The following is a 27,361-nucleotide window of genomic DNA, read 5'->3' on the forward strand; positions in this document are numbered from 1 at the left end:
ACTTTGGGAGGATAAGGCGAGTGGATCACCTGAGGTCGGGAGTTCAAGACCAGCCTGACCAACATGGAAAAACCCCATCTCTACTAAAAATACAAAATTAGGCTGGCGTGGTGGCGCATGTCTGTAATCCTAGCTGCTCGGGAGGCTGAGGCAGGAGAATCTCTTGAACCCAGGAGGCGGAGGTTGTGGTGAGCCGAAATTGTGCCATTGCACTCCAGCCTGGGCAACAAGAGTGAACGCTGTCTCTAACAACAACAACAAAAAAAGTACAGCCACACTGGAAAAGTTTGGTAGCTCCTTTTCTTTTCTTTCTTTCTTCTCTCTTTCTCTCTTTCTTTCTTTCCTTTCCTTTCTTTCTTTCTCCTTTCTCTTTCTCTCTTTCTCTCTTCTTTTTTCTTTTTTATTTCTTTTTCTTTTCTTTTCTTCTTTTTGGACAAGGTCTTGCACTGTTGCCCAGGCTGGAGTGCAATGTCACAATCTCAGCTCATTGCAACCTCTGCCTCCTGGACCCAAGTGATCCTCCCACCTTAGCCTCCCCACCATGCCTGGCTACTTTTTGTTTTTGTTTTTTTGAGAAGGAGTTTTGCTCTTGTTGCCCAGGTGGGAGTGCAGTGGCATGATCTCGGCTCATGGCAACTTCCGTCTCCTGGGTTCAAGCGATTCACCTGCCTCAGCCTCCCAAGTAGCTGGGATTACAAGAACCTGCCACCATGTCCAGCTAATTTTTGTATTTTTAGTAGAGACCGGATTTCACCATGTTGGCCAGGCTGGTCTCGAACTCCTGACCTCAGGTGATCTGCCCACCTTGGCCTCCCAAAGTGCTGGGATTACAGGCCTGAGTCACCGTGCCCAAACTGCCTGGCTAATTTTGGTATTTTTTTGTAGAGACAGAGTTTCGCCATGTTGCCTAAGCTAGTCTCGAACTCCTGAGTTCAAGGGATCCTTCCATCTCATCCTCCTAAAGTGCTGGGATTATGAGCATGAGCCACTGCGTCCAGATTGGTAGTTTATAAAGTTGAACATACGTTTATCATATGAGCTACCAGTCTCATTCCTGTTCCTAAAGAAATGAAAATTTATGCTCACACAAAAACCTGTACAGTGTTCTAGACAAAAGAAAGTAAAGGAGAAAGGTTAATATTGCATACTAAATTTAAAAGTGTGCCATGTCTGTAGCTATTACATTGTAAATAGTACAAAATATTGAGGGATATTCTAGTATTTGAAAACAGTTATCTGATTCACAAAGAAGTCACTCATGCTATTGAATAATGAATGAAGTTCCCAATATACACCTTTGTTCTTTTACTTTCATTTTAATCCTTAATGTAAACAAAAATACCAATCAATGTTCATGTCAGAATCATACCTGATATATGGAGTCTTTAAACAGAAATACGGGTAAAACAAGGTTAGATATTAATGGGCTGATGAAAATGTAACTAGAGGCCCTCAGGCACCTTATTCTGCATTTCCTCTAAGAGCAATGGTTCAGTATTCACTATATCAGTGTTTGAAGCCACTTGATAGAACTTATAGAACTACAGAGAATACTGAGAACCCACTGTATATGTGCACACATTTCTCCCTGCTAAGAGCTGGGTTTTTTTGGTTTTCTTTTGAGGCAGAGTTTCGCTCTTGTTGCCCAGGCTGGAGTGCAATGGCACACAACCTCCGCCTCCCAGGTTCAGCGATTCTCCTGCCTCACCCTCCCGAGTAACTGGGATTACAGGCATGCACCACCATGCCCAGCTAATTTTGTATTTTTAGTAGAGACGGGGTTTCTCTATGTTGGTCAGGCTGGTCTTGAACTCCCGACCTCATGTGATCCACCCACCTCAGCCTCCCGAAGTGCTGGGATTACAGGTGTGAGCCACCGTGCCCAGTGAGCTGGTTGTTAAACATTACTAACACACCACTGACTGCAGGAGCTCACCACACTGGGGGCTGCCAGCGAACCACATGGCTGCGGCCTGGCAGTCCTGTCTTAAAGTGAGATCTGAGTGATACATCTCCATGTTGGCCCCAATTTCTAGGCCTACAGTTAGAGAGGTTTAGTATTTGGGTTACAAAGATGTAAGTTGGAATCCTACCTCCCCAATTTACTAGTTGTGTGTCCTCAGGCAGGTAACACTGTGCCTCATATCCTCAATAAGAGACCAGATATTTCAGTTTTGTTGTGAGTCCCAATGAGATTGTATCATGTATGTGAAATGCTGGTACATGGTAGATAATGTGAAAGGAAAATATCTCGGGACCCCAAAATCATTAAGGAAAACTCAAGCTGGAAACTGCTTAGGGCAAACCTGCCTCCCATTCTATTCAAAGTTATCCCTCTGATCACTGAGATCAATGTATATCTGATTGCCTCCTTTGGAAGGGCTAATCAGAAACTCCAAAGAATGCAACTGTGACCTGGAAGCTCCCTCCCTCTCACTTAGAGTCTTCTTGCCTTTGCTTCAAGTTGCCCCGCCTTTCCAGGCCCAGCTGACGTACTTCTTATAATATTGATTGGTGTCTCATGTCTCCCTAAAATGTATAACACCAAGCTGTGCCCCGACCATCTTGGGCATATGTCATCGGGACTTCCTGAGGCTCTATCACAGGCACGTCCTCAACCTTGGCAAAGTAAGCTTTCTAAATTAACTCAGACATGTCTCAGATTTTCTGGGTTCACAATAGTGACTAGTATTAATCCTCCTATACACGACCCCAAACTCCGGCAAAGGCACAGAGACACCCTATTCTCTCTGCTGCTCAGTCCTTTGATTACAGAGGATCAGACTGCAGTAGCATTGTGCCCAGTCATTCTAAATCAGTTTTCAGTGGAGATGCCCAAACCTGAGATTCTAGAGACCTGCTGCCTGAAAAAGTTTCCCTCTTTCCAGGACCGTATGAGGGGCCCACCTTACAGTCTAACTCTTGACGCTTTCCTGTCATGACAGGAATAGTAGGCAATGTTCTTGCTGGTGTCTCGGTGTCTGGGGCTTCTGGTTTTGTGTGTATGTGGGGGGTGGGGAGTAGAGGTGGGGATAGAGGATTTGCTTTGTCTGTTTTTCCTCTCCCAGTTTCTTAGTGCCCTAATCTGGGCTTTAGAAACCCCAGCTGCTGCAGTTCAGATCTCGCTTTCTCTGACTCAGCTTTACCCTCAAGACACAGTCTCATCTCTGAGTCATCAGGCTGGTCTCCTGCTTTCGAGGACAGCAGTCTGGCACTCCCATTCCATCTTCCCAGGAAAGGTGCTGTCTCCACACCCCAGTGCCAGCCCCTAACTTGGCTCACAATGCCCAGAACCAAGAAACAAATTCTCCATGAGATCAGAGAATGTCCAGAGAAAAGGTTCCAGGACCAGGAGTTGTGGAATGTCTGGTTTCAGTTCCAGCTCCACCAATTTGCTTGTGTGACCTTGGGCCAGTTCTGGAGCCCACCTGAATTGGGCTTCCTCTTCCCTAAAATGGAAATATGATCCACACTGGGTCTATCCCACAGGGATGTTGGGAAGCCTAAATAAAAATAGTATGAAGTGCCCCCAGACATGAGAGCACAAACCCCTGGCCTGTAGGCTGGATCTGATCCATAAAGCCATTTCCTTTAGCTTGAACAATGTTGACCTATGTAGAAAGTGTTTAGCATTATACAAATGAGCTCCTAACAAATTTGGGGCCTTCACTTAAATATCTGACTTATTGCTTTTTTTTTTTTGAGATGGAGTCTCGCTCTGTTGCTCAGGCTGGAGGGCAGTGGTGCGATCTCGGCACACTGCAATCTCTGCCTCCTGGGTTCAAGTGATTCTTCTGCCTCAGACTCCTGAGTAGCTGGGATTACAGGCACACACCACCACACCCGGTTAATTTTGTATTTTTAGTAGAGACGGAGTTTCACATGTTGGCCAGGCTGATCTCGAACTGCTGACCTCAGGTGATCCACCCGCCTCGGCCTCCCACAGTGCTGGGATTACAGGCGTGAGCCACTGTGTCTGGCTGATGGCTTCTTTTTAAAAATGGGAGGATCTGGCCACATGAATCCCTTTCCCTAGATGGCAAAATAGACTGAACTGAGTAGCAGCAGCCCGTTCCCTTGGGCAAGAGCCTGGAGCTCCTATCAGGCTCACCACAGTCCCCACCACTCCCTACTATGTCCCAACACTGGGACCAAGTCTCTGCTGCCATTTATTATTGCTCTGGGATATTGATTTGCTCCAGTGGAGCTCTAGTGGAAGTGAAATTGTTCTAATAACCATATTTCTATAAAAATGTAAAATGAAAGTCCCAGAAAGTACTCCCCCATCTGGGTCACAATGTCAAAAAGGAAACCCCTTTGTTTAAATGTTAGCCCTTGCCAATGGGCGCATGAAGGATGCCCATGGTGGGGGTCAGAGGTGGCATCTGGAGTCTTACGGGCTCCATGGCCCTCTACTTCCCCATCTCTGTTGTCTTCACCTGTAAAGGGAGAGTAACAGCAGCTCCTTTCTCCAAGGGTTATGGTGCAGAATGCCCACCAGGCACTTAGTGAGCTGTTCATTCAAGGTTAGCAGTTGAAAGGCAAACATTTTGAACTGATAAAAAACTTTGGTGGGCCGGGCGCGGTTGCTCACGCCTGTAATCCCAGCACTTTGGGAGGCCAAGGAGGGCGGATCACCTGGCGTTTGAGACTGGCCTGGCCAACATGGCGAAACCCCGTCTCTACTAAAAATACAAAAGTTAGCTGGGCCTGGTGGTGCGCGCCTGTAGCCGTAGCTACTTGGGAGACTGAGGCAGGAGAATGGCTTGAACCTGGGAGGCGGAGGTTGCAGTGAGTCGAGATCGCGCCACTGCACTCCAGCCTGGCGATAGAGCGAGACTCCGTCTCAAACAACAACAACAACAACAACAGCAACAACAACAACAAGGGCAACAAACCTTTGGTGGGAGGTCGGAGTGTGAAATGGAAGACTTAGGGTTCCTGAGTGGGACTACAGCAAGGACTGGAAAGGAAAAGAGGAAATGGAAAAAGACGATTTAGGAGAGGTAAAAGATCTGTTACTAGTGGCCGGGCGCGGCTCACCCCTGTAATCCCAGCACTTTGGGAGGCCGAGGCGGGCGGATCACGAGGTCAGGAGATCGAGACCATCCTGGCGAACACGGTGAAACCCCGTCTCTACTGAAAATACAAAAAAAATTAGCCGGGCGTGGTGGCGGGCGCCTGTAGTCCCAGCTTCTAGGGAGGCTGAGGCAGGAGAATGGCGTGAACCCAGGCGGCAGCGGAGCTTGCAGTGAGTGGAGATCGCACCACTGCACTCCAGCCTGGGCAACAGAGCGAGACTCCGTCTCAAAAAAAAAAAAAAAAAAAAAATCTGTTACTAGGACCCCAGCCCTCACTGGCCCACGTCCGCTGGCAAGCACCTCACTTACTGCACCCAGCTTCCCAGTGGCCAGACCTGGGTTCCAGTCCTGGCTGGAGCAAGTCATTACCTTGTCTGGTGCTGTTTCTGCACCTATCAAAAGAGGATGGAAATGTCTAAATGAACCGAGATAAACGCATACGAAAGCACTTTGGGAATCTGAAAAGCGCTATGAACAGGTTAGGAGTTTTTGGTCTCTTTTCAAAAAGTTTTTCTTCTAAGCTCATGTTTATCAAGGGCTTTTGAGTTTATCCAGGCTAAGACCCTCCCCTTGGTTTCACAATTCTGCCCCTTCCTACACACCAAAGCCCGCGCCGCGTCAGGAGTCTTTTTTTTCTCCCCTAGCGAAGGCGGGGACTCGGGCGCTGTTGGCAGCTGGCGACGCGGGGCGAAGCCGCGGCTGGCGGCGCCTGGCCAGTCCCGCATCCGCCGCGGTGGGTGTGCCCACAGGGGTGCGCCGGGGCCAGGGCCGAGCCCGCCGGCCAGAGGGCGCCTGGAGGGTGTGCGCGCCGCGGACGACCAGGGTGCGCCAGCCCCGGGGTGCGCGCCTGGGACGCGGACTGTGCACCCGGAGGCTGCGTGCGCCCCGAAGCCGGGGTGTGCGCCTAGCTGCCCCGGCCGGGTGCACAGCGGACCGCCTCCCGCACGACTTCCGCAGCTCGCCAAGGTAAGGGACTCTGCGACCCCAGTCCCCGGCAGTGCGCCGGGGTGTCCAACACCCGCCCTGCGCTACCCGGGTGTTGGCCCCCGCGCTCGACCACTCTCCTCTCACCTCCGCCACCCGCCTCGCCCCCTCCCCAGCGCCGCGTCCTCGGCTCCCTTTAAGGCAGTGGCTGCAGCAGCTTGGGCCGACCTGGCGCCCCCGCCTCCCAGCCTGGGGTCTGCGACAGAAAAGGAGGGGGGCTGCTCGGGCTGCCCAAGGGTGGACGCCGCTCCCTTTCCAGCCCAGATTGGCTCTCCGCGCCCCGATTCTAGGGATGGAGAACACTGATGAGTAGGGGGAGGCCGTGCTGTCCTTGCGTCTCAGGTGGTGCAGCCCCCGCCCAGCTTTTCCCAGCTGGGCGCTGCGGTCGGGGATGCAGCCTGCGGGACTCGGCGCTTGCCGCGGGTTTCCACTACTATCTGGAATCTAGCTCTTAGTCCCTCTCCTGTCGCAAAACTCTCCCCGTAGTGCCAACCCTGGCATTCCTCGGCCTCTGGCTGAACTTTCAAGGGCTCCCTTTGGGCTGCGACCTTGGGTGGTGGCAGTGGGGCAGCTCCGAGTGCTCTAGACGCCGCCGAGGGTGCTTTGCCCAGCCGGCATGCCTCCTGTGAGCGCCTCCTTTCCCTTCTGCCTCTCGGGTAAGGTGACTCTGGGTACTTTGTCCCCGCAGACTGGCCAGAACTGGGAGTTGAAAAGTCGAGCCCATGGCCGCCAAGCTGGGTCTGAACCTAACTCTTGCCCTGGGCATCCTTCGGGGCTGCCCGACACGTCTTAGTTCCTAAGCGCCCTGGGGTGCAAGCCTTTAGGGCAACGAGGGAGTATTTTCCAGGAGAGGGAGGAGGAGATTCCAGGAGAGGGAGGAGGACCCCCTGAGGCCTGGGCAAAGTCCTATCCACCAACTAGGGCCAGAGGAGGATCAGATGCAGCCAGTGACCCGGCTGAGGCCTGGGGAGAAAGCATCTTGAGTTAAACACGATTCCCAAGGACCTTCCTGGGTAAATCAAGCCCAGGTTGCTTAGAGCTTCTCAAAATGTGACACAGGAAAGCTACACCGGAAATAGAGGCAGAGTCTATTCTAATATTGCCTTTTCAAACCCAGCCTTCCCACCTCACTGGACCATAATGTGACCTGGGGAAAGTGAGTTTTGGGGAATGGCTCCGGGATCAGACCAGACTGATTCAATCAACAAATGCTTTGTGCCAGGCACTGGTCAACGTAGTGAGGTACAGAAGTGAACAAAACTGGCACTTTCTGGCCTCATGGAGCTTGCATTCCAGTGGCCAACACCAACAGGAATCAAATCACTCACATAAATAGAGAATTCTCCAGTGCTGAGTTCTTTGAAAAGACTAGATACCCTGAGAACCTGGTAAGTCCAGTAGTTGGTCAGTCTGCAGAATGACCGGAGAGAGTGGAATGAGCCTTCTAGGCATAAGGAGCCACATGTGAGAGAGCCTCAGGTGAGTAGCAGAGTGGGTTAGAGGAACTGAAAGCCTTCCTTGGCTGAGTTACTACCAGGGGCCCAAATGGGCAGTCCCTTAGTTGCGCATCCCATTGAGCACCTTCCTTTCTCAACTGTAATAGTGAGCAGTTGGAAGCCCCCCCGGGCTAGATCACAGTGTGGGGAGAAGGAGAGAGAGAGACCAACAGCAGCTTGCTGGACTCACTGCCTCATGTGTGCACCTTGGTCAGACAGCCCATGCCACTCGTGGTGCCAGGAGCAGCGGTTCATTCCCTAACGTCCATTCAGCCCACAGTGAACCAAAGCCTCTGCCCAACATTTACGGAGATTTGTGCTAGGAGTGGTGGCTCATCCTAGACTTTTAAAACTAGAAAGCACTTGTTGACAGTGTAAAATTCCTTAGGGTGGCATATGTGGCATTTCCTCGTCTGGGCCCTACCTACCTTCCCAGCCTTATTTCTGGCTCTAACACTTCCCCAGCCCCTTGCAATGAGCACCCTCAATATGTTCAGCACAATTATGCTTCAGGTGGTTCCTGGGCCACGCGTTGCCTTTGCACATACTACTACCCTTGGTCTAAAATATTTTTCTTGTCCACCCACTGAATGCACTCTTAGCTTTGAACTTCAGCATTAAACGTAAGGTTTTTTCGTCTGTAGAAGGCCCTTCCTGACAAGATAGAGGCAAATGCTGCCTTCCTAAAGTTTCCCGGACATGCTTCTGTCACAGCAAACATCAGCTACACTGAGCATCTTAAAAGCAGGGCTCTCCAAGTATCTAGCACAGAGCAGGGCACATAGAAGGTGTTCAAAAAATGCTTGTTGGATGGAAACTGTCCTGTATTTCTTAACTTTTTTTATGTGGGGAGGGGATGGTGGTTATTGCATATCTCTTTGAGATTCTAATGAAAATTATGGATACTCTCCTCCAACTGCATAAAACCTAAAATATCTTGCATACAATATTACATGATTCACAGCTCCCTTCTCCATTAACCCATTTCCAAAACTTTGAACTTCAATTTTACAGAAAATGGATGCTCAGTGGGGTGCGGTGACTACCTAAGTACCCACAGCTGGCTATGAGTAGGGATTCCCAAGCTCCTGACTTGCAGTGTAAAGCTCCTTCCAGCTCTGCTTCTCTTAGCCAACAACCTCTTTTCGTCCCTGGTACTTTATGAAGGCCACTGATCATGGCTGGAAGATGGATATCTTGGTTTTGCTTCCGTTCAGTAGCAGCCTAAGGTGTGACAGGGAGAAAAATCTTATTATGGGCAGAGTTGACAATTAGGAAGACAGATGGGCCCTCTCCCTGGCCTGTTTGCCACCCCTTGCCTGCAATGTTATTACATCTGTTTTAGCTGGAGGAGGGTCACGTGTGCTTCACAGTTACCTCCTGGGTCCTGGATTGGGCCATGTGGGCCAGACTGGGAGATGCCCTTGATGGACCATTGAGATCAGAGGCCCAGCTATTGACCTTGTCAAAGGTTTCTTCCTGCAGAACATGCTAAGGAGAGAATGGAGTTCTTGCTTGCTGCTACCAGAGCTATTGCCTGCCTGGCCCCTGCTTTCTGCAGCAGGATACCTGCTTCAGGCTATTCCGTTCTTAGCAGATCGGGATTTTCATTCATTCAGTAATTCACCCATTCTTTGAAACTGCATTGAGCCTCTGCTCTGTGCCAGGACCCGTGCTGATTCCAGTTTACAAGAAAGGGCCATGGAGTTTGTGTTTGTGCACTTGTGGCTCTGCAAGGGGAAGGGAAGAGGCAACTTTTACTCCTAGTTCAACCTGTACTTCTGTAGATATGGTGGGGAGGATATTTAGGACTTCTTAGTGCTGAGAATATGCTTACTTTATTTATTTTTGAGAAAGGATCTGACTCTGTTACCCAGGCTGGAGTGCAGTGTCATGAACATGGCTCACTGCAGCCTCCACCTGTGTACTCACTTTTAAAACTCTGATGTTGTGCAAGTTATGTCAACTCTGGGGGGGGACTCAATTTTCGTTTCTGCACAATGGGCTTGAGAACAATCCTTTCTTGCCAATTTCTGGATGGTGGCATGGATACAGTTATCACAGATCCACTCAATTGTGTGTGAAACAGGAGCAGTACAATATCATAATGTACATGTGTGTCGATCCCTGGCATAGTCAAGCTTCACCCTAGTCCTAGAGTTAGTTACTGCCATAATCCCCAATGTATAGGTAAGGAAATCGAGGCTCAGAGAGGTTAAGTGACTTGCCCAGGGTCATGGTCCATATTAAATGACCATAAAACTGGAATTTCACAGAGCCCTCTGTCTTTGGAGATCAGATGGCTAACCACTTTGTGCTACCCTGTAGTAGAGTTTGTGGGGGGAGGCATGGGTTTAGAGGTCAGTGTATTCTGGGATTGGAGCCTAGATTCGCCACTAAGCAGCTGTGTGATTTACAGCTGGTCCCTAACCTCTCTGTGCCTCAGAACACCAATCTCCCAGACCAAGTTTGGACTAAGAGGCTTCTAATGGGCCTTTCTGTGAACAGCCTCCAGTCTACACAGATAATATTTCAAAGGAGGATTAAAGGAGAGAAAAGGGGTCCTCCAGCTAAAAATAGGGCTGTCACAGTTTCCAGGATAAAATAAATGCTGCCCCAAGATTTAAAGTACGTAGATGGTGAATGTGATACACGGGCAGTTATAGATTGGTGGCATCTGAAGAAGCTGGCCAAATGTTCCTTCTCCAAGAGAAAGAAGCCCTGTTTTCAAAGGATCACCTCACTGTCTTGCCCAGGCCCTGGGCTCTGCCCCCTCAAATAGCTTTCTGGAGACACAGGCATTGTGGGAGAAAACACAAATCCCAGCTCCATCACTGTCTTCATTTTTTCCCCAAAAGTAAATAAAACTTGTTGGTTGGATAGATTTTTTTTTTTATGTGGTTGTGGCTTTTTCCCCTTTGTGTGGAAGGATCCTTTGTGTCTGCAGAGTTTCCTTTGGTATGTATTTCTAATTTGTGGCTCTGACGTCAAGTGACAAGGGGGGAGAGAAATACAGCATCGGGAGAATTTGCTCCACATAAGGATAAAAGAGCAGCCTTTGGTGCCGATTCCCCTCCACAGCCTGGTTTCTGCCCAGCAGCCGAGAGACGCCAGCTCTCGGTGCCATCAGTTTGGATATTCCTAGCAGGGCACCAGGCAGCAGGGCTGAGTGTTTTCAGGCGCTGCGCTCAGTTCATCAGTGATTCCCACCCTGCTCTCCCTTCTGCCTTAGAAAACGTAGCCATCCTACTCCTGGGGAAAGGTGTAAAAGACAGAATGGAGGCTGGCCGCAGTGGCTCAAACCTGTAATCCCAGCACATTGGGAGGCCGAGGCGGGCCGATGGTCTGAGGTCTGGAGTTCAAGACCAGCCTGGCCAACATGGTGAAACCTCATCTCTACTAAAAATGCAAAAATTAGCTGGGTGTGGTGGCAGGCGCCTGTAATCCCAACTACTCGGGAGGCTGAGGCAGGAGAATCGCTTGAACCCGGGAGGCGGAGGTTGCATTGAGGCCAGATCGTGCCACTGCACTCCAGCCTGGACGGCAAGAGCAAGACTTCGTCTCAAGAACAAAACAAATCAAAACAAAATGAAACAAAAAGACAGACTGGCAAGTTCGATAGCGACTGAATATAATAGTGTGGTCAGGGTCTACAGTTATTAGGTACTACGTTGAGTATGAATGGGGAGGGCATTTTATCAATGTTTAAATTAAAAAAATTTTTTTATTTTACTTTTAGTTCGGGGATACAGGTGTAGAATATGTAGGTTTGTTATGTAGATATACATGTGCCATGGTGGTTTGCTGCACCTACCAACCCGTCATCTAGGTTTTAAGCCCCACATGCATCAGATATTTGTCCTAATGCTCTCCCTCCCCTTGCCCCTCAACCACCAGCAGGCCCCGTGTATGATGTTCCCCTCCCTGCGTCCATGTGTTCTCATTGTTCAACTCCTACTTATGAATGAGAACATGCAGTGTAATGTTTGAATCTTTAAGAGATTATATTCATGGATCATTTGTGTGATTTGAAATAAAAAATAATAATAAAAGGCATTACCCACCTGCCCCTCCATAATAGGGTGTTTGGGAATGAGAGGGAAAGAAAGGGAAAATGGCTTCACCATTTATTATCCCCGTGAGCCTGAGAAAATTATTCAAGTTTACTAAACTTCAGCTTCTTCGTCTATATTAATAAAATGGTGCTGACCTGGGGCTCTTGTGACACAGAAAACAGAGACTCCCTTGAGTTGTGGTTATAGGAAGAGAGTGAGAAGCCATATAATGCAGTACAGTGGTACCCTTTTCCCCATGGGAGATACGTTCCAGAACCCTCCGTGGATGCCTAAAACCATGGATAGTACTGAATCCTACATATACCTATGATAAAGTTTAATTTATAAATTAGCAAAGTAAGAGATTAACAACAATAACAAAAGACAATAATTACAATAATAATACTGTAATAAAAACTATGTGAATATGGTCTTTCTCTCTCTCTCTCTCTCAAAATATCTTAATATTTTTGGACCTTGATTAACCATAGGTAACTGAAACTTCAGAAAGCGAAGCTGCAGATAAGAAGGGTTTGGGGGGACCACTGTATTGATGTCTAAGCACAGGTCTGGAAGGAGGCCAAGCATTCTTGAGGCAGTTGATGCTGTGGAGAGGATTTTGAGTTCAAGGTCATTCCACCAGTACAGCTGGCCACTGGCCTACACTGTAAGTGCCGTGGATTAACACAGCATCTGCCAACCCACCCCTTGCCCTACGATTGCATGAAGCTCTCTTTTGTTGCTGGCTTCAAGTTCCAGAGAGCATCCTTATGTCTGAGCTGGTTCTCTGGAAGTGAAGCTTTCTCTCCAGGCTGTGTCTTGGCAGGTGCCAGGCAACCAGCGCATGGGATGCCACTGAGGCAGGGGTCCTCCCTGGGCCAGTTGGACGAGAAGGATGGGCAGAAGAGAGTCCTATGTGAAGAACTTTTAAGGCAGAAAGGGTGTGGGTGGAGATTCTTCAAGAAGGAGATAAGGGTGAGCTGGAACTCAGAAATATGCCCAGTACAAATACTTACTGAGCCATAAAGGATATAACAGAGTTTCTTAACTTAGGGTCAAGGGCCCCAAGGGGTTCATGTATAGAATTCAGAGGAGTGTGTAAACTTGGGTAGGGAAAAAAAAGAGCATCTTTATTTAGGATTTTCTTGTATTATGAATGTAGGCAACAATCCAGTGTATTTGCAGTCCTTGTGACATTGTCACCAATAGAAATTACAGATATTTTCATGTTACATTTTAGCTGCTACAGATACCTTGAAATATTATTTATGTCCCTGATGGCTCTGTATTTATAGTAGTTACTATACCCGCTGCCAGAGCCTGTTATTTAATGCATTAATAAAGAAGAATATATTACATTACACAATTTAAAATTTTTTAATAATTATATTTCAATATTATTGGTTTTCTTTGTAGTCAAGCTATGCATTTTATTTTACACATTTTTAGATGTTCTGAGAAAGAGTCCATAGGCTTCACCAGTCTGCCAAAGGGATGAAGGCACAAAAAAGGTTCAGACTCCCTGACAGGAAGTCAGTAAGCTTTATCCCCAATTTCCTACCCTCCCTCACCCTGACTTTTTATATACTCATCTATCACTGTCTAATTAGTGGAAGACATTGTTGAGCAGTAGTAAATTTTATTTAATTGTTGGCAAATTTGTAAAAGCACAGAATTTGTGGTTTGGATAAAAGGCTTTGATGTATTCTAGAGGTCAATTTACAAATTGCAGGCACACACAGGTGACTCATCAGGTAATTCTATCAGCCCACAAACCCACCAGCCCCTGAGCTGATTGCTTGGTTAATCCCATGCAAAGCAATCTACTGGAACAACCACCTAGCTCACAATGATGATCCTGGGAGGTTAAGGAGTTTGTTGAATCCCTTGATCCAGTACAAACTAGAATCCTAGGAAGGAGATGAAGCCGGTGAAGAAGTAGCTTTGAAGTGGGTTCTGAAATGGAGGGTATGCAAAGGAGGCGAAGGGAGGATGTGGAGGACTGGCCCCATGTTGATTTTGAGGAGGAAGCCAGGAAACAGGAGAGTCTACTGGAGCAATATTTATTAGAGTAGTGGTTGTGTTTTTTTGCTACCTTTTATCGAACTTGTGCCAGACACCGTGCCAAGACCTTTCAATATAGCAGTTGTTTCATCTTTACCCACTACTTAATAAGCTATGACTATTACCATTCCCGTTGTATTGGTGAGCAAAGTGAAGCTCTAAGAGGTTAAACACTTGCTCTAGGGTACCCAAGATATCAAGTGGTGGAGCCAGGAGCTCAGTCTGGATCTGCCTGATTCTAGAAACTTGTTCTTGAAACCTACTACAGGCAACCGGGAAGAGTGTGTTTGGGAAAACTCTGGCTGCCATATTGTTTTGGTAGGAAAGTGCCTGCTATCCATCCTCATCTTCCCCAATCCATCTCTCTGGCCTTTGCCTATTCTCATGCCACTTCCCTTCCCCTCCCACCCTTAACCCACTCACAAGCACACAGTCTGCAGGAGTGATGATAGAATAGAAATTACAAGCAACAGCTGTGGAGTCAGGCAGAATGGGTTCTAATGCCAGCTCTGCTACCTGGCTGTGACCATGCTGAACCTCAGTTTTCATATTTGTGAAATGGAGATAATGATGCTTCCCTAAATTTACCTATTCTCCCACTAGTGCTTCAGCACCATTTTGGATAGTTCTTTCCATTTGGGTGGGAGGAACTAGACTTAGACTGGGTGAAATCGCCCCCATCTTCTCAGGTGAGCTCCTGTAGGAAGACTTCCCTGATTTCTCTCCAACGTGAGCAGCAGGCACTACTCATCATAGTACCTGGCTCTGGCCTTGTGAAAAGCTCATTGCTGTTGCTGTGTGTGGCTGTCCCTCTGGATAGAAGCTCCCTCTCTCCTTCCCAGTGCCCAGTGCCACATCTGTCACGGAGTCCTTCTCAGTAGAACCTTGATAAAAGCAAATTAATTGTTTCCTTCATTCCCCGTTTCAGGGACCCTTTGCCCATTCTTGGCATCCCAATCCCCCAGACCCCTATTCTGGGCTCCGTCACCTAGAGCTTATCTCTCACCTTTCTTTGGCCCCTGCTGCTTTCTCCCTCTCTCTCCAGTCCTCCCTGCCTCCCCCTTGGCCATTAATGCTGCCGCTCCAAGTGCCAGATGCACTAGGCTCCTATGCAGATTTCCATTAGTTGAAGGTGGAAGAAACCTTACCGCTTACCTACATCGTCCCTCTTGTCTTACAACTGAGGAGCGAACCAGCGAGGGCAGGTGGCGGGCCCTGGATTGCAAGGGCATTGAGTGACTGAGCTGAACGAGGACTTTTTTGCTCCAGTTTGCTACCCTACCCTGGAACCCATGATTCCACATTGTTAAGTGGCTGATATTTGGGGCAAGGGGACAGGGGAGGAGCACATTCTTCTTCAGGTGCTTGCTTGCCTTGCTCTTGTGCCTGCCATGGGACTGGCCTTCCCTGGGGCTGGCCTTCCCTGACTTAATCCTCTTCTCCTTCATTCTACCCCCATGTGCCTTGGTTTTGCTGACTGCTGAATGGAGCCCTGTGTCAGCCAGGCCCATGGGTGACCGCCTTCGGGTGATGCCTGGTGGTGCCAAAAGCCTCCTGCCTTGAGAGCTCTGCCCACTGGCAGAGAAATTCCTGGCTTTTGAGCCATTGCTTTGGACTACTTTGTCTTCTCCAGGCAGCTCTTGTTAAAATGCAGATGTGTTGGCCGGGCGCGGTGGCTCAAGCCTGTAATCCCAGCACCTTGGGAGGCCGAGACGGGCGGATCACGAGGCCAGGAGATCGAGACCATCCTGGCTAACACGGTGAAACCCCGTCTCTACTAAAAAAATACAAAAAACTAGCCGGGCGAGGTGGCGGGCGCCTGTAGTCCCAGCTACTCGGGAGGCTGAGGCAGGAGAATGGCGTGAACCCGGGAGGCGGAGTTTGCAGTGAGCGGAGATCCGGCCACTGCACTCCAGCCCGGGCGACAGAGCGAGACTCCGTCTCAAAAAAAAAAAAAAAAAAAAAAAAAAAAAAAAAAAAAAATGCAGATGTGTTAACTGGAAGGAGAACCTGTTAGCCCATCGCAGTGCGGTCTGCGGAAGAGTGGAATTCCCTGGGCCTTGGCTAAGTCACATCACCGCCCTATCCTCAGCTTCCTATCTGTAAAATGGGAACAAAAAAGATTGTATTATAGGGTTACCCAAGGATGAAATGAGATAGTGCACTTAAAGCCCTTGGCACATAATAACTAGTTAATAAAATTAGCTTTTTTCCCCCCTTGAGATTCCCTACCTGAAGTCCTGGTTCTTATTAGTTATTATTATTATTATTATTAACTTTTTTAAAAATTTAAGTAATGTAGTCATCTTTCAGTTGAAGATTTCTTTTTCCTTTCTAATTATAAAGTGGGTTTGAAGTTAACTTTCTTGCCTTTAAAATAGGTTAAAAGATCCTACCTCACTGGCGTGTCAAGGATTTACTGAGCTAAAGTGCCTGTGGATGCTGCCAGGCCTGCCCTGGGCTCTCAATGAGAGCCTGGTGCTGTGGTCTGAAAGCTGGTGTCCTCCCAGAATTCATATGTTGATGTCCTAATCCCCAATGTGATGGTATTAGGACACGGAATCTTCGGGAGGTAATTTAGGTCATTAAGGTAGAGCCTTCACAAATGGGATAGTGCCCTTATAAGAGAGAGCTCTGTCAACCCTTCTGCACATAAGGACACCCCAGATGCCAGCAGTCTGCAAGCTGGAAGAGGGACCTCCCCCCCCAGAACCCAGCCATGCTGGCATGCTGATGGTGTTCTCCCAGCCTCCAGAATGGTGAGACATATACACATCTGTTGTTTGGAAGCCACCCACCCTGTGGTAGTTTGTGATAGCAGCCCAGACAGGCTAAACAACTGGTATTCATCGTGTTATCCTGGAGGTGAGGATTGAAAGCCCTGGGAGCCCCAAGGGAGGTTCTGGGAGGGTCCCTAAGGGAGGAGATGGAGGAAAAAGATGCAGGAGAATTGGAAGTCAGGGGCCTCTGCTCCTCCACCCCAGCTGCTTAGGTTCCAAGTCTGGGTGGGAGGGGACTTAGGAATCTGCTTTGCTCTGGGAGGGGTTGGGCCCTGTGACCTTTTTCCCAGATCATTGCCTTCTAGACAAGTTATCTGAAGTGCTGAGTTCCCTGGGGAGAGGTGCCCTCGGTGTTCCCTCCCGGGCTTGACTTTGGTAGTGGTGGTTGTGGTGGTGGTAGGAGGAAACCAGAGTTTTCCTTAACCCTCTGTTCTTGGGGTGAGTGTTGGTGGGTGCTGGAAACTGCTCCTTTGAGAGGGTGGCTGGGCTTTTGAGAACGTCAGCCTGACTAGATTCCCTGTGATTTCTCCTGAGACCAGGATAGTTCTCTCCAGGCTGGACCAGGAGAGAGACCAGGAGCAGGAGCTCCTGGCCCAGGCTCCTGGCTGGTGAGTGAGGAGGGGCGGGGGGTGCAGCTGCTCAGGAGTTTTCTAGCAACCAGCACAGCCTCACTTCAGTGCTCTCTAGAGGATCCTCCCACCCCTGCCTTTGTCCTGACTGCAGAAGGTGCATTTTCTGGCCAGGTAGCGCCCCTGGGCAATAGGAGTGTCATCAGGCCCCTCTCCATGCAGGCGCCTGTGTGAGCCTCTCCAGCTGGCTTTCCTGTTAGCCCCTGGGGAGGGCAGGTCCCCACTGTCATCCATCATAACTGTAGTTAGCCTTCCAAAGCAGAGCCTGAATCATGCAGAAAACACTTTTCCCTGGGGCACTAGAGACCAGGAGCAAAGGGCAAGCAGAGGTGAATGCTGGTTGCTGGGGCGCAGAGGCCAAGCTGCAGCCTGCCACCTGCCAGTCTGATAGAGAAGACAAAAAAGGGAATCCTACAGGGTAGGTACGTGGTGAGCAAAGGCACAGGGGTGTTAAGGCAGGCGGTGGGGTGTGAGTGGCATTTGTGAGGGGCAGAGGAATTGGAGATGAGGCTAGAGAGGTATGCTGAGACGGCCTTCAGGGCCTAGCTGGCAGGCACATGGGTGGCATTTGGCTTGCATTTAGGTTTTGTTTGACCTGCATAGCATTTTTTTAAAAAGAAGAATTCAGTCAACATTTAAAAATCAGATTTTACATAAATCCACATGTCTAGCTTCTTTTGAAAAAAAAAAATCAGGTCTGGCAACACTAGCCTAGAGTCATTCGCACCATGGCCACACCTGACTGGAAGGTGAGCAGTGGACCTTCAGGTGAAGGCTGAGGTCCCACAGCCAATTGGCTTGTCCAAAATCTCTGCCATAAGCTTACTGTGGAGTTACTACAATGTTCTCAGAATGTTAATGCGTTACAGGGGAGGAGAAAGGAAATTCTCAACTATTCACATTATAGTCCCTTTATCAGATTAGGAAATGAATTTTAACTACCCCTCAGGAATTTTTTTTTTTTTTTTTTTTTTTGCGGAGTCTCTTTCTGTCACCCAGGCTGGAGTGCAGTGCTGTGATCTCAGCTCACTGCAACCCCTGCCTCTCGGATTCAAGCCATTCTCCTACTTCAGCCTCCCTCCCAAGTAGCTGGGACTGCAGGTGTGCACCACAACGTCTGGCTAATTTTCGTATTTTTAGTAGGACAGTGTTTCACCATGTTGGCCAGGCTGGTCTGGAACTCCGGACTTTGTGATCTACCTGTCTCAGCCTCCCAAAGTGCTGAGATTACAGGCTTGAGCCACCGCACCCTGCTCCTCAGGAAAATTTTGATTGTGGGTTGAGAAGCAGTTAGGTGGGGCAAATGGGATGCTTCCTGCATGATGGCCTGGGAAGGAACCTGGAGGAAGTGAAGGTGAGGCCAGGACATCTGGAAGGATGGAATGACGGGTGGGCCCGTTTGCTCTCAGCTACGGTGTCTGGCATCTCTACTGGAGATGACACCAAAACACCCACCCTTGGCAAATATTTATTGCACTGTAAGATGTTTGCTACCTTACTTTATTAACCTTTTAAACTTAAAAAAAGGACAGGGTGAAATGTGTGTGTGTGTTCGTGTGTTTAATTGCTACGGAAACTAATAGAAAGATAATTTTTAGGAATAATTTGGAAAAGGAGGAGAGGAAAAGAAAGTATTATTATGTTATATTATATTATATTGCTATTCCTCCAATTAATGTGTATATTGGAGGGGTGGCCTTTACAATTTGAAAGGCTCCATGAACACTATTGGGAATTGTTTTTTTTTTTTTTTTTTTTTTTGAGACGGAGTCTCGCTCTGCCGCCCAGGCTGGAGTGCGGTGGCCGGATCTCAGCTCACTGCAAGCTCCGCCTCCCGGGTTCACGCCATTCTCCTGCCTCAGCCTCCCAAGTAGCTGGGACTACAGGCGCCCGCCATGTTGCCCGGCTAGTTTTTTGTATTTTTAGTAGAGACGGGGTTTCACCATGTTAGCCAGGATGGTCTCGATCTCCTGACCTCGTGATCCGCCCGTCTCGGCCTCCCAAAGTGCTGGGATTACAGGCTTGAGCCACCGCGCCCGGCCTGGGAAATTTTTTTATTAAAAATCATTATAAATATCATACCAGTTAGCAGCAAACATTGAGAAATATATAGAGGCAATGAGCTATGATCATGCCACTGCACCTCTGCCTGGGCAACAGGGATAGAGACCCTGTTTAAAATAATAATAAAAATAAAATAATATAGAAGCAGATAAAGGCAAAAACTGTAAACGGTCAAGAACTGGTGGTTAGAGCATATGGACCAGTTTGGAGGAAATTGATCCAGTTTGGCACTATATATATGTATGATATATAACTACATATTCTTACGTAGAGCTAGATGCATATCCAGATATATTTGGATAGGAAGTTTTTTAAATAAAAATGGAGCTTACCAATTGTCCTGCTGTTTTTTCCCCTCATACTCCATCTTGAACATATTGCAAGTCATTATATTATGTCTGGGTCTGAGTAAAGAAAATCTGTGGTCTGGGTGCAGTAACTGACACCTGTAATCCCAGTGCTTTCAGAGGCTGAGGCAGGAGGATCGCTTGAGGCCAGCAGTTTGAAACCAGCCTGGGCAACATAGTGAGACCCCTGTCTCTACAAAACATTAAAATAAAAATTAGCCAGGCATGGTGACACATGCCTGTAGTCCCGGCTACTTAGGAGGCTGAGCCAGAAGGATTGCTTGAAGCCAGGAGTTTGAGGCCACAGTGAGCCATGATGGCACCACTGCAACTCCAGCCTGGGCGGCAGAACGGGACCTTGTCTTAAAAAAAAAAGAGAGAGATAGAGAGTCTGAAATGTGAAACACTATCAGATAAAAAGAGCTAGTCCTGAATCCCCACTGGGCCCCTCCAAACCTCAACTGCCAATTCTATTAAGTGGAGATAATAATTATTTCCTTCAACGCTTCTGCTGAGGGTTAAATAAAATGTGAATGTGTCCAAAGCAGCTTTTTGGATACTGGGTTATCAGAGCCCATTGCAGCGTCAAGAGAAAGCAACCCCTGCTTAACATCTTCCATTCTTTGGATTCCGCATTTTCCTTCCTTCACCACGTTGCAGGAGGGTTCAGAGGGCCAGTGAACCTTGGATGAGTTGTAACTTTCACAATGGAGATTAAAATACTCCTTTCAATGCTGTGTGACATTAAAATCTCAAGCAGGGTGGGCACGGTGGCTCACACCTGTACGCCCAGCACTTTGGGAGGCTGAGGCATGTGGACCACCTTAAGTCAGGAGTTTAAGACCGGCCTGGCCAACATGGCAAAACCCCATCTCTACTGAAAATACAAAAAAAAATTAGCCAGGTGTGGTGGCAGACGCCTGTAATCCCAGCTACTTGGGAGGCTGAAGCAGGAGAATTGCTTGAACCCGGGAAGCAGAGGTTGCAGTGAGCCGAGATCATGCCATTTCACTTCAGCCTGGATGACAAAGCAGGACTCCATCTCAAAAAAGAAAAAAAGAAAAAATCTCAAGCAGTTCCTTAACAGCTGCATTCAGGTTTTGTTTAGGACATTTTCCCTGGAATCACTTTTATTTATTCAGCTGCAGGAAAATTCCTGAAGCCAGGTATGTGGTGTTCTCTGATAGGAAGGCTTTGGCCTGTGCTGGCTCTTGGGGAGGTGGGGGTGCCCTCCTGCCGTAGGAAAGGTCAGCCCCTCTTAGTACAGTGGAGGGGATTCACACCTTGTCTTTGCAAGTGACACCTCCTTCCTGCACCCCCCTTTTCCTTTTTCACATCTCTTCTCCTGCTTCCCTCTCCAAATTACAATATTCCCTTTCATTTGGGTATCACTTCTTTAGCAAAGCTCTTGTACTCCCATTATCTCATTGAACCCTCTGGCACGTCTGTAGACTTAGGACAGTATTAGTAGGTAGCAGATAAGCAGCGGAGGCCCAGAGAAGTTGTGATACGCCTTAAGCTCACACAGTATAAATTGGACAAATCTGAGTTAGGATCTGGATTTCCTGGCTCACAAGCCATACTTGTCGCGCTGTATCATATTGCCTCCTTTCTTAATTGTTGGCAGGAATCTCCTGAAAGGGGAAGCTGTTGGCAAGGGGGCAGGTAATCGGCCCCAGTGCTGGCTGGTTGGGAAAGGCTTTTTGGAATGCCTGAGGTTGTTGGGCTTAGTGTCTTAAAGAGACTGGTGGGAGGGAGCAAGTGAAGAGGACGGGGCAGGACGGGGTGGTTTGGAGGTCACCTGAGGTCAGTGGAGGGGCAGACAGGAGCAGGGGAACGTAAGGCCCAGTACAGAGCTCTTGGCCTCTTCCTGCCTGAGAAAATGGAGATTATGTGGCTTAAACTTCCTCGTTCCCACCTTGCTGTTTTTCTCCATCTCTGCTCTCCTCTCCCTTGCCAAAGCCAAATCTTGAAAGCCTTCCCTTCCCACCTCCAGTAACCCTAGCAGACTGGCCATTTGGGTAAAAGCCTTGGACTCTTAAGCCAGAGCTTTTGGCTTCAAATCTCAGATTCTCCTACTGCTAACCTGGGTAAACTATTTCACCTCTGTCTTAGTCCATTTGGGCTGCTATTACAAACTACCATAGACTGGCTGGCTCATAAATTTTAATAAATTGTATTTCCCACAGTTCTGGAGCCTGGAAGTCCTGGGTCAAAGTGCTGGCAGATTCCACATCTAGGGGAGAACCCTCTTACTGGTTCATAGACTGTCGTCTTCTTCGGTTCCTCACTTGGTGGAAGAGGCCAGGGAGCACTCTGGGGACTTTTTTTTATAAGGACATTAACCCCACTCATCTGCTTTATCTGCCCAAAGCAATACCATCACATTGGAGGTTAGGATTTCAACATACGAATTTTAGAGGGGGCTCAGTCTATAGGCACCTTCTCTTTGCCTAGTCTTCTCGTTGTAAAGTATGAAATAAAATAATAAAAGCACCTAGCTCCTAAGGAGTGGTAATGAGTAAATTCAACATGTGTTGCATCTTTTATTTAGCACAGTGCCTGGAGTAAATGTCAACTCCTATGCCACCTCCTCTTTCTTGCATCTAGAAATCCATCCTTCTCCCTCGGCTTCTTCCCTTCGCCCTGCAAACATGCTCACCTTTCTCAGAGCTCACCTTGTGTCTCCCTGGAGCTACTGTCCCTTTCTCTCCTGAATTGCACTGGAAAATGCCAAAAGGTAGCCCAACTGCTGCTTCAGCCATCTTGTCAACCCTTGATGCCTGCTTCTTCCTCTATTGAAACTAAGCCCGAGCCTTACACGGTCTTCAAGTTCCATAGCATCTGACACCGTAGAACAGCCTTCTCAAAACTGACCCCCTTTGGGTTTCTGAGCTGCACCCCACCCTGGCTCTTCCTTCTTATCTGCTCCCCATGCATGACTGTCTTCAGGGGTGCTCCTCAGACTCCTCTGCTAGCTCTTGCTTCTCACCGCCCCCCACCCCCAACCATGTGGTGATCACACAGAAATGGATGGTTCTTGAATCTACATCTCTAAACTTCAGGTTTCTCCCTTGTCCCAGGCCCACCTTTCCAACTATCTGTTGGACCACTGTCTCTGAATGAACCCTTTATGGGTGAACCCCTCCTTGAGCACACTCAATGTGCCCCAAGGCTGAAAGCTCCGTCTTCCTACTCTGAAATATCTTGTCTCTCCTGTTTTTTTTTTTTTTTTTTTTTTAACTCCATTGTTGTCCCTGTCACTCTCTAGTTACCCAGGCTTGAAACCCTGGAGTTATCGACACCTCCCTCGCCTTCCTTTTTTTTTTTTTTTTGAGACAGAGTCTCGCTCTGTTGCCCAGGCTGGAGTGCAGTGGCACGATCTCAGCTCACTGCAAGCTCCACCTCCTGGGTTCACGCCATTCTTCTGCCTCAGCCTCCTGAGTAGCTGGGACTACAGGTGCCCGCCACCACACCCGGCTAATTTTTTTTTTTTTTTTGTATTTTTAGTAGAGACGGGGTTTCATCATGTTAGCCAGGATGGTCTCAATCTCCTGACCTTGTGATCTGCCCGCCTCGGCCTCCCAAAGTGCTGGGATTACAGGCGTGAGCCACTAGGCCCAGCCCCCTCTCCTTCCTATCCAATGCCTGGTCTAAAGTAAGTGCTCAGGAGGTTGCAATGAGCCAAGATCACACCACTGGACTCCAGCCTGAGCAACAGAGTGAGACCTCTTTTCAAAAGATAAATAAACAGGCCAGGCGTGGTGGCTCACACCTGTAATCCCAGCACTTTGGGAGGCCAAGGCAGGCGGATCACTTGAGGTCAGGAGTTCGAAAACAGCCTGACCAACATGGAGAAAACCCGTCTCTAATAAAAATACAAAATTAGCCAGGCATAGTGGTATATGCCTGTAATCCCAGCTACTTGGGAGGCTGAGGCAGGAGAATCACTTGAACCCGGGAGGCAGAGGTTGCGGTGAGCTGAGATGACGCCATTGCACTCCAGCCTGGGCAACAAGAACAAAACTCTGTCTCAAAAAAATAAAATAAAATAAATTAATTAAATAAATAAATTAAATAAATAAAGTAAGTGCTCAGTAACCGAAGTTGGAGGATCAGTGAATCCTATCAGGTGCCAAGTGCTTTCTTCCTTACTTTCTCTCTGGTTGGTCACCTTTCGATCCCCACTGCAGGCACTGTGATAAGCATTTTACATGCCTCATCCCAATTCATCTGTGTAATCCTATAAGGAGGAAATTGTTTTTTTCTTGTGTTACCTATTTGGACACTGGGCTGGCTGGTGGTAGAGGCAGTGGGTGCAGTTAGGGAACCTAAACACACACTGGTAAGTGGCAGAGCTGCGATTCAGACCCAGATCCACACACTCCAAAGCCCACACTCTTAATCTTTGTGCTTTCCTGCCTCTGTCTGATCTAGTCTCAGGCTATGCTTTTTTCATAATTTAATAAGCAGTGGGTGCTGAATACCACTCATGTATGTGAGACATTCTTCTGTGCCTGTGTTGTTTGTGTGTTGGTGTTCTATTTACCCTACTATTAGCCAGGTTCATCACTGGTTAATTTCAGTCTGTGTCTGGACCTTTGGTGTTTGCACCTGAAAATCTTGACTGAGCCCAGGTCCCTGCTGTGAAATGCAAGAGCCCAGTAGTAGGAACGTGCACACATTTCCACATAGTGCATATATTTCTCTTTCTCCCAGTCTCCCCATCAGGGAAATGAGAGAGTTGAACTCGGTAATTGCAGGAGCCTGTCCAGCTCTTGTGCTCCTTGCGTCTGTTTCATGTTCTGCTTACCTGGAGCGTACTGTGTTCCCAGCACATGATAGATGCTTTTGCTTTTGGGCAATACTGACAGAGCACAAAAGGCATTGCCCCAGCTGTCACAGAGCCGAAAGTCAGTCAGGAAGACAAAGCCAACACTCATGAAACTGCCAACCATATAAGACATTATGTAATTATGCCTGCAATTGCAGATTATATACATTTGTAATGGTTCAGTACAGGAGAAGAAAAGCTTCAGTTCTCTTATAAGAAAATAAATAAATAAAAAGGGCATTTAGGGAAAGGTATTAAGTCTGGCCAGACTGCTTACCAAACTTGCTATTTCCCTCTTGAAATCAGTTGTTCATTCTGTAAATATTTATTGAATGTCTACTGGTAGGCCGGTATCTGGGGACATACGCCCCTCGTTGCAGTCAGAATTGTATCCAAAACCCAGCTTTCATCTTGTTCCTCCCTGCTTAAGAACCTTTGATGGTTTCCTATTCTAGAAAATAAAATGAGCTGACTTCCAGCCCCTGTCTTCCCCCATCCACTTCCCTGACCCTGCACTCTAGACCAGGATTGCTGGTCATTCTTCAAGCCCACCATACATGTTTTCATCTCTCGCTAGAGAACTGCTTCTCCCATCTGCCTGCTGAACTTTTACTCATCCTTCAACGCCCAGCTCAAAAATACCACATCTGTATTGCTTTTCTGATCCTCTGAGATGCTCGGGCCACACCTCTCTAACACTACATGGGTCCTTGTTTAGGTATCTGCCTCCCATTTTGAACTGTGAGTTCCTTAAATAAAAGAACCCTGTATTACTCGTCCATGAGTCCACAGAACCTAGCCCAGTGCCTGAACAAGAATTTCTGATAAATGGATGATTGCACACAATCTGTTGAGGCTGGTCTTTGAACAGAAGAGGGTCCCTTTTCTTCTTTCCTCAAGTTACTGGGCTATTGACCTTCACGCCTCGTGGCCAGTGAAGGGGACGCGATGGTTGAGAAAGCATTGCGGTCTCTTTCTCTGAGCAGTAGTGGAGGGACTGGAGCCACCGGAGCCTCACTTTCGCCCTGGAGGGGGACTCTCAGCAGCAGCAGCAGCTGAACCCACACACGCCAGAGGACTGTGGTGAAGGAGGCATTTGTGTTGGGCTTGGCAGGTGGGAGGCCTTTGTGTTCCAGAGCACAAGTGGGTAAGTATGTCGGACAGGCTGCAGGCTGCACACACATGCCGAGGGGCTGGGGCCAAAAATGCCTTCTGACCTGGGAAGAAAAGGAGGCATTATGTGCACTGGCAGCACTCCAAGGGAAATATTCCAGTTGTTCTTCTATTTTGAACAGCTCGCTGTTTTAAAAAAGAAAAGTCCAGAGGTGAACATCTCTCTCCCACTCCAAAACATCCTGCCTACCAATTTCAAATCAGTTGCTACCCTCAAAATATGAATTAATCCATTATTTCAATAATTCATTAATTCAACTGCTACGTCTTTATGAGGCAGCACTGTGGTCAGCATTGTACTAAGCACTGGGAAACAGAAGCAAAGAAGACACAGTCCTCATCACTTTAGGCTCTATTCCTGATTGCTTGCTGGATGTCTAAATCCTTTTGGAACCTGGTCCTGCGCCTTTTCTTGGGCCTGATTTTTCTCTGCTCCTTGGCAATCCTTCCTGGAGGCTTCTGTCTGCCGCTGCCCATTCTCTACCTCTGCACCCCCTGGTCCTGTACTGTGCCGTGTTGTGGGGTCATCAGGTACCAGCTCACCACCTTTCCTAGACTCAGGTGGACATGGACAGGACCAGGCTTCAGTCTGGGCCATTAAGAGCTTGGGCAGTTGTCCAGGTATATCGCTCATGCCTGTAATCTCAACACTTTAGGAGGCTGTGGTGGGAGAATCACTTGAGCCAGGAGTTTGAGACCAGCCTGGGGAACATAATGAGAGCCTGTGTTTATAAAAGATTTTTTAAAAATTAGCCAGGTGTCATGGCATGCACCTGTGGCCGCAGCTACTCTGGAGGCTGAGGCAGGAGGATCACTTGAACTTAGGAGGTGGAGGCTAGATTGAGCTGTGATTTTAACCACTGTAATCCAGCACTCTGGCCTGGGCAACAGAGCAAGCCCCTGTCACAAAAAAAAAAAAAAAAAAAAAAAAAAAAATTGTGGGCAGGAACACCTAAATTCATCCCTAGCTCTGCCTTTTACTATCTTTGTGACTATGACCAAGTTACTAAACCTCTCTGAGCTTAGGCTTCCTAATCTGTTAAACAGAAGAAATAATACATAGAGACATAGAGTCTTTGAGAAGAGTAAATAATAATAGTGTAATATTTGGCACAGTGCCTAATATACCACACAGCAGCTCTCTATAAATAATAACAAAACAACTGACCATTATTAAGCACTTACTAGTTTCTTCCTTCCCTCAAAAACAACAGCAACCACAGCTTGTATTTCAGTGTCTTCTACATGCCAAGTACTGTATAAAGACTAGGCATGTAGCCATCAGAACAGCCTTATAAAGTGGAGAGTGTTACTTGGTACCTTTTTATAGCTGAGGAAGCTGGCTTCAAGGGCTAGAGTGACTTACCCAAGGTCACACAGTTTCAAGTGCTGGTGCTAAGAATCATGATTAGGGCTGTTGAGCTCCTTCCCATTCCTCCCCAACCAGACAAATACCCTGACCACACACTTTGCTACTTGGTGCTGGGACCAGCAGATCAGCATCTCTTGAGAGCTTGTTGGAAATGCCAACTATCAGGCCCCATTCCAGACCCACCGAATCAGCATCTGCATGTTAACAAGATCTTCAGGTTATAGGTGTACTACAGTTTAAGAAACACTGAACTACAGTTTACCAAAGATTTTAAAAAGTAGGCTAGAACAGTACTTCTGAAACTACCGTGTACATAAAAATTACCTGGGGAGCTGGCTGGTTAGAACAGGGATTCCTCTGTTGACTTCAGCAGCAAATGTACCAAAATTGGAATGATACAGAGGCGATCAGCATGGCCTCTGCACAAGGAATGACAGGAAAATTCATGAAGCATTTCATATTTAAAAAAGAAAAAGGCCCAC

The 27,361-nt window shown here is 47.8% G+C and overlaps 1 protein-coding gene and 1 non-coding gene across 2 annotated transcripts in view; both read left to right on the top strand.

Annotated features, from left to right (window-relative positions):
* The first annotated feature begins 5,718 nt into the window (after positions 1–5,718).
* Positions 5,719–27,361, top strand: part of KANK4 (KN motif and ankyrin repeat domains 4) — a 92,194-nt gene continuing 70,551 nt past the window's right edge. Inside the window, exon 1 of the mRNA XM_010370680.2 lies at positions 5,719–6,047. The gene's annotated coding sequence lies outside the window, so the exon portion shown is untranslated. The remainder of the gene's footprint in view (positions 6,048–27,361) is intronic.
* On the top strand, positions 27,240–27,344 carry LOC115892487. The gene has a single exon (XR_004052367.1). It is a non-coding gene; the product is annotated as a U6 spliceosomal RNA (small nuclear RNA).

The sequence above is a fragment of the Rhinopithecus roxellana genome, chromosome 12 (assembly GCF_007565055.1).
Source record: "Rhinopithecus roxellana isolate Shanxi Qingling chromosome 12, ASM756505v1, whole genome shotgun sequence".
Taxonomy (NCBI): domain Eukaryota; kingdom Metazoa; phylum Chordata; class Mammalia; order Primates; family Cercopithecidae; genus Rhinopithecus; species Rhinopithecus roxellana.